The sequence below is a fragment of the Lagenorhynchus albirostris genome, chromosome 1, assembly GCF_949774975.1.
Source record: "Lagenorhynchus albirostris chromosome 1, mLagAlb1.1, whole genome shotgun sequence".
Classification (NCBI taxonomy): Eukaryota; Metazoa; Chordata; class Mammalia; order Artiodactyla; family Delphinidae; genus Lagenorhynchus; species Lagenorhynchus albirostris.
In genome coordinates, this window is record NC_083095.1 from 63870120 (window position 1) to 63876588 (window position 6469).

Sequence of the window (6469 nt, forward strand, 5' to 3'; positions counted from 1 at the left end):
GCTCCCAACTTTTCTCCGTTCATGGTGGCCTTAATATCATAATAGTTTTTTCAGGGCATTCGTGGGCCAGAAGAAATACCTACCAGTTCTGTTTATTAAGTAATTAGGTCCAAACAATATTTATGTCTTAGCAGCTTTGCACCTGCTGGGCACTGCTTAAGCTCTCAAACCTTGGAATCGGGTTGGATACAATCACCCTCATTTCCAGCTCCACACTGATTTTCCCGAGGGACTTGCTTTTTATCACACCAACTGCGGAGAACCCCTCGGATGGAATGTAGAGGCATCTGAAATTGAACTGTAAACCAGCACGATTGAGTAGTTCCCTTTGTGTCCGACAGATGGCGCTATGTTTCCCTTAAAATTCAAAGCAAACGCGGCGCCCCTGAGAGATTGCTGGGACACCGGGGAGCCTTCACGGACGGTTTGGGAAATGATTTACAGGTCCTCCATTCACCGGCCCTGACCACTTATTCAGCCTCATCTTGTATCTCTCTCCTTGTCTGGAACATTGTAGCTCCAGTGGCCTTTTATTTGCCCCCAAACGTCAAGCTCCTTCCTTGCTCAGTCTTCTTTTCATGCTGTTGTTTTTTGGGGGGACTCTTCAACCAGAGAAACCCTCCTCAATTTCCCTAAACTATATCAGGGCCCCCTGTTAATTTCTCACTAGACTACAGGATCCATGAAGGCAGGGACTGTGTCTGTTTTGTTCATTTTACACTCAGCGCCGAGCACATTTTCTGGCGTACAGTAGAAACTCAATACTTAGAAAACAAAACTACATTCCTGACATTCTTATTGAGAAATTAATTTTCAGACACACAAGTAATCTAGCTGTAAAATACAAGAGAAATTCCTTTCTTGTTGTCAATTTAATTCGTCAGCAAGCAGTCATAAATCTGAGAGCTGACAGCATTTTAGAATGTCATTGCCAGCATCCCTGTAACAGCATTTAAAAAACAAATTTAAGGGAAAGAATAATCTTTTCAGCAAATGGTTCTGAGACAACTGGATATCCACATGCAAAAGAATGAAGTTTGACCCCTACATTGACATTCTAAAAAATTAATTCAGAATAGATCATAGACCTATCTGTGAAGCTGGAACTGTAAAATTCTTAGAAAAAACAAAAAACAAAAAGCATGGGAGTAAACTTTATAAACCTAGATTAGGCAATGGTTTCTTATAACACCAAAAGTACAAGCAGCAGAAGAAAAACTAGATAAACGTGACTTTATCAAAATTTCAGTTTTCAGCTTCAAAGGACACCATTAAAAAATATAATATTCTATATCAACTATACTTCAATTAAAAAAAACCGGCACCATTAGCAAAGTGAAAAGACAGCCCACAATCCACAGAATGGGAGAATGTTTCTGCAAATCATATGTCTAATAAGGGACATATCCAGAATACATTTTAAAAATCTCTTACAACTCAATAAAAAGACAAATAAAAATGAAAAAAAATGGACTAAGGATATTAATAGACATTTCTCCAAAGAAGGTGTACAAATGGCCGATAAGCACATGAAAAGATGCTCAGCATTAACCGTTAGGGTAATCCACATCAAAACCACAATAAGATACCACGTCACACTCACAGGGATGGCTAAAATAAAAAAGACAAACAATAGCAAGTGTTGGTAAGGATATAGAGAAATTGGAACCCTTGTACATTGTGGGTGAGATTATAAAATGGTGTGGCCACTTTAGAAACGTTTGACAGATGGTTAAAAATGAAGTTACCATATGACCCATTAATTCCACTCCTCGGTGTATATCCCAAAGAAATGAAAAGACATGTTCACACAAAAATTTGTACACAAATGTTCATGGTAGCAATATTCACAATAGCCAAAAAGTGCAAACAACCGAAATGCCCATCAACTGATGAATGGATAAAGCAAATGTGGTATATCCATGCAACAGAATATTATTTGACCATAAAAAAGAATGAATTACTGACATATACTACAACATGGATGAACCTTGAAAACATTTTGCTAAGTGAAAGAAGTCAGCCACAAAAGACTACATGTGATTCCATTCGTCTGAAATGTTCACAAAAGGAAAATCTACAAAAATCTAGATTAGTGGTTGCCAGGGCCTGAGGGGAGGAGGGAATGTGGAGGGACTGCTAATGGATATGGGGTTTTCTTTTGGGGGGTGATTAAAATGTTCTAAAACCAGATTGTGGTGATGGTTGCACAACTGTGAATATACTCAAAAACATTGAATGGTGCACTTTAAAATGATGAATTTTATGGTATGTGAACAATATCTCAACATAGCTGTTATTAAAAAAACAACTTTTTTTTTGGCTCTTATGCTTTTAATGGAGGGAGGTACAAAGTGCATCAACGCAAAACTGTGTTTTACATACTCATTAGCATAGTGATTAATGTTAATTTAGTGATACACAGTGTGTTAAACCTCAAAAATTACAAAGTTTCCTGCAACCTAAGATAATGGAAAGGCTCCTTAAGTTTTTACCCACCACCTTTAGTTTTAAAGTTCTAAATGGTATCGGGGGGAACTAAAAAATAATAGGCTCGTTTCAGCTGTGGTTCAAGAATTCTAAGGAAGTTGTATGGCAATGACACTGGGACTGTGAAGTTTCCCCAAAAGGGCTTTCTAGATGACCACATCACAAACTTTTAAAGTATTTCCAATAACATATAGGCAAGTTGAGCGGCTTAATAGTTTAAAAGCCTGGAAAGCAACTAAGATGTCTCATCTTACAGAATTTTAAAACATGGTATAAATACCATTTCTCTCCTACAGAGAAACTTTTTAAAGCACGGACATAACTTTAAGGATACTAAGGAAACATCAATAGTTTTCATAAAGCTTCAATAAACACCCCAAGGCACAGTGTTCAAAACAGCCTATTCACTAAAATGTCACTGAATTATAAGGTATAGGTATGCTATGCTTGCAGTGAGAGGACATTTAATTTATGCCTAGTTAAAAGCACCGGGTGTCCAGTTCAGCTTCCATTTACACAGGATGCACCAGTAACACTTAGGATAGTGAATAATTCAAGTACTACATTTCCAACATGTCTTGCCTTTTGCTTTTTGATTAGTCAGCACTGGGGCTCTTCTGCCTGTAGTTCTTCAGAATATTTTGAAAGAGGCTAGGATTACCCTGAATATAGGCTTCAAGCAATATGGAGCCCTTCTGAAAGAGCTGTCTAGATACTTAAATAATAACGTTTAGAGAAGGGAATTAAGATGAAACTTGCAATAGCTGAGTTTGTTTCAAAAAAAGAAAAATAATGTAGAATCTGGCATGTAAGCTAAAATTTTTTGTAACTAATGTCAAAAATTGCCAAGATTGTTAATACATGTTTTGGTAAGAAAAAACCACTATACTGTCAAGGTTAATTATTTGTGTGAAATATATTATATTATATTAAAATATATTAAATTATATTAATTAAACAGAAGAATTCACCGTTAATGGAAGAAAACCCACAACAAGGGAAGCATTCAAAGAAGGGAAATCAAAAGGTTAGGTAAGTTTACTAGTATTAGAATACATCAACACACCTTGATTATAGAACTATTTCATTTTTAAAACTACAGTGCTTTAATATACTTCTAACAACAACCCAAACTAAGGAGCCATGGAGGCTTATGAAAAAGACCTGCTGTGTTTCTAGTGTAGGGGTGAATTAATACTTCTGTAAGAAGAAACTGAATCACCTCAGCGTCAACAAACGGCCTTTTTCTTTTACACAGTAACTCATAATTTGATGACTTATTATGTCTCTTCATTAGTTCAAAATTAGGCAGAAAAGGAACTACATCAGACCCAGAAACGCAATGATTTGGCAAGCCGCAGTCACTCAGCTCGTGGATTGATAATCTGAAGAAAATTTGTCTGACTCTAGTACTCCATTCCTTCACATCTGTAGAGGAGTTCAATACAACCATTTTTCTTTATCAACTTTAAGCTGCATACAGGCAAAGAGATCACAAACTGCTGGGAGGCCGTAACGGTCCGGGGGAAAGTTGTGTTCCTCCTGTAGGAGCGAATTAAGTAATACTTCCTTGGCCTTCTTTTGAAGTAGCCATTTGTCTTCTCCTAAGGATAACTGGCTAAGATTTCCCGTCTTCTTTCCTGGCAAGACCCAGTCAGCTGTGTTAAAGGGACACCAGGAAGTGGCCAAGTGGCTTGTAAGCTTTGGTATGCCAGCTCTGTCCTCTGTAAGATGCACTTCCTTGGGACATCCTTCTTTGCATGAGGGGGTAATGAGCCACTCTGACAAGGGACTGTTCCTTAGGACTTGGAAGGAATCAGCAATTCTAGAAGAAGCCATTGCCTTTGGTGCCTTAGCTTGTTCTGTTTCCTCTCTTCTGGATGGACAGAGCCATATATTCAGGGAATCTTTATGTGTCTCAGGTTCAGGTTTTTGTTCCACAGGCATACCATTTTTATCCTTTCCTTCTTTCTTCAGAAGCCATTTACACAGAGCTTCCTTCTCAAAATTTTCATCACACACGCACTCTGCAAAGCTTGTACAGGGCTCATGGGCTCTGCAGACCTCCTCTACTTTACGTGGGCCTTGATGGTTCTGGACAAGCCAAGCCTCAGCCAATCATGCTGGGATCCACTCCCAAGGGGCCTCCAAGTGGTCATTCAGGCACTTCAGATTGCCCCGGTTCTCAATCTCCACACCTCTGGGCTGTTTACCCTGACAATTGGTACAGGAATCAGGCTTGATGAGCCAATCATTCACACCATAGGACTCCTGGAACACCTGGAACAAGAGCTTCAACTTCTCACTGGTTTCACAGCTGCCATTCCCAGGCTTCTCAAGCTTATAGGGTTCCTGGGGAGTCGCTAGCCAATCAGAAAGCTCCACCTCATCTTGATCAAGAAGCACTAGATCTCCAACCTTTTCAGTTTCACTGGAGTAAGAACTGGTAGTAGAATAGCTGTTACACTTTTGGTAACTTGTTTACCAGCAAAAGAAACTTCTTGTTGCTGACTCTTGTGGAGCCAGTTTTCCAAGCCCTTTAGGTTGCCCCAGACATTATTGAAGCAATTGCAGGCTCTAGCAGAAGTCTGACTATTCTCCAAGGTCTGCTTTTGGGTGAGCCAGTCCTGCAGATTGGTACTGGGCATGTAAGGAGCCTGGCAACCGCTGGCAGGTTTGCTTCCAAGGAGCCATTCGCTGAGAGGGACCGCTGTGGTGCTGGATGCTGACTTCTGCTCTGGCGATGCGATATAGCCTCTTTTCTCCAGGAAGGGCCCAATATTTGTTGAACTAGCATGAGCCATCAGGTGCTCAGGAATTTGAATGGTCTTGAGAGACCCAAACGTAGTGATTGCCTGGTGCAAGGCAGTTATTATCGGTTTCAAAGAATGGACAGTCGAATCTTGAGGTTTGAGGGTCAAACTGCCCAGTCTCTCCGGGCACACGGAGACTTGATTGGCTAGATCTTTGTTTTGGGTGCCCTCCAGCTGATGAGGAGCTAGACAGTTGAACTGGCCCAGAAACCAGTAGAGTTGTTGGACCTGCTGCTGAAGCATCTCTTCTTTAAGCTGATAGATGAGATCTACCTGTTCATACAGCCACACCTCATGGCTTCGAAGGCATTGCCGGTGATGACTTATGCAGCTGTGAATCTGGACTTTGACCTCTCACAAGTTATCTTTAATTTGCCGTTCAGCCCGAAGAACTCCACCAAGTCCCTCCGTGCATCACAACACCTCAAAAGGGGTTCTTTACTACTGGAGCAGCCACTCTGGTCTGTGAGGTAGTCCTCTGCTCCCTGTTCCTCCTTGCAGGCCAGGTCCCCGCCCTGCGAGCTGCCCAGCAAGCAGGACGCTGCTTTCTCCGGGACCAGGGTGACAAAGTTTCCCCGAACCCGCAGGCTGCGCCCCACCTGTGAGCCTGGCAGCGTCCGACGGGCAGGCCGGAGCGCACACATAAAAAACACCTTTAAAAAGTCTTTATTGTCTCCCTTATGCCCTGCAGAACACAATTCTGACTGTACAGTTGTATACAAAGCTCACAAGAACTGGTACCTCCTACCACTCCATCTTCATTCTCTACCAAGCTCATAGGCTCCAGTCGTAGCTAGCAACTTGGGGTTTCTTGTGCTTTATACTGGTACTGCTGAGGCTTTGTACATTTGGTTCCCTCTGTTTTGAATGTCCTGTCCCTATCTGCCTAGTTAACTTCCACTTATCCCTTAAGACCCAACTCGTGGGACTTCCCTGGTGGTGCAGTAGTTAAGAATCCGCCTGCCAATGCAGGGGACATGGGTTCGAGCCCTGGTCCGGGAAGATCCCACATGCTGCAGAGCAACTAAGCCCGTGCACCACAACTACTGAGCCCGTGCTCTAGAGCCTGCATGCCACAACTACTGAGCCTACGTGCCACAACTACTGAAGCCTGCACGCCTAGAGCCCATGCTCCGCAATAAGAGAAGCCACAGCAATGAGAAGCC

General features: G+C 41.8%; 1 pseudogene; it reads right to left on the reverse strand.

The window, feature by feature from the left end:
- Positions 1-3787: 3787 nt before the first annotated feature.
- On the reverse strand, positions 3788-5947 carry LOC132527983 (nuclear receptor coactivator 4-like; annotated as a pseudogene).
- Positions 5948-6469: the final 522 nt, after the last annotated feature.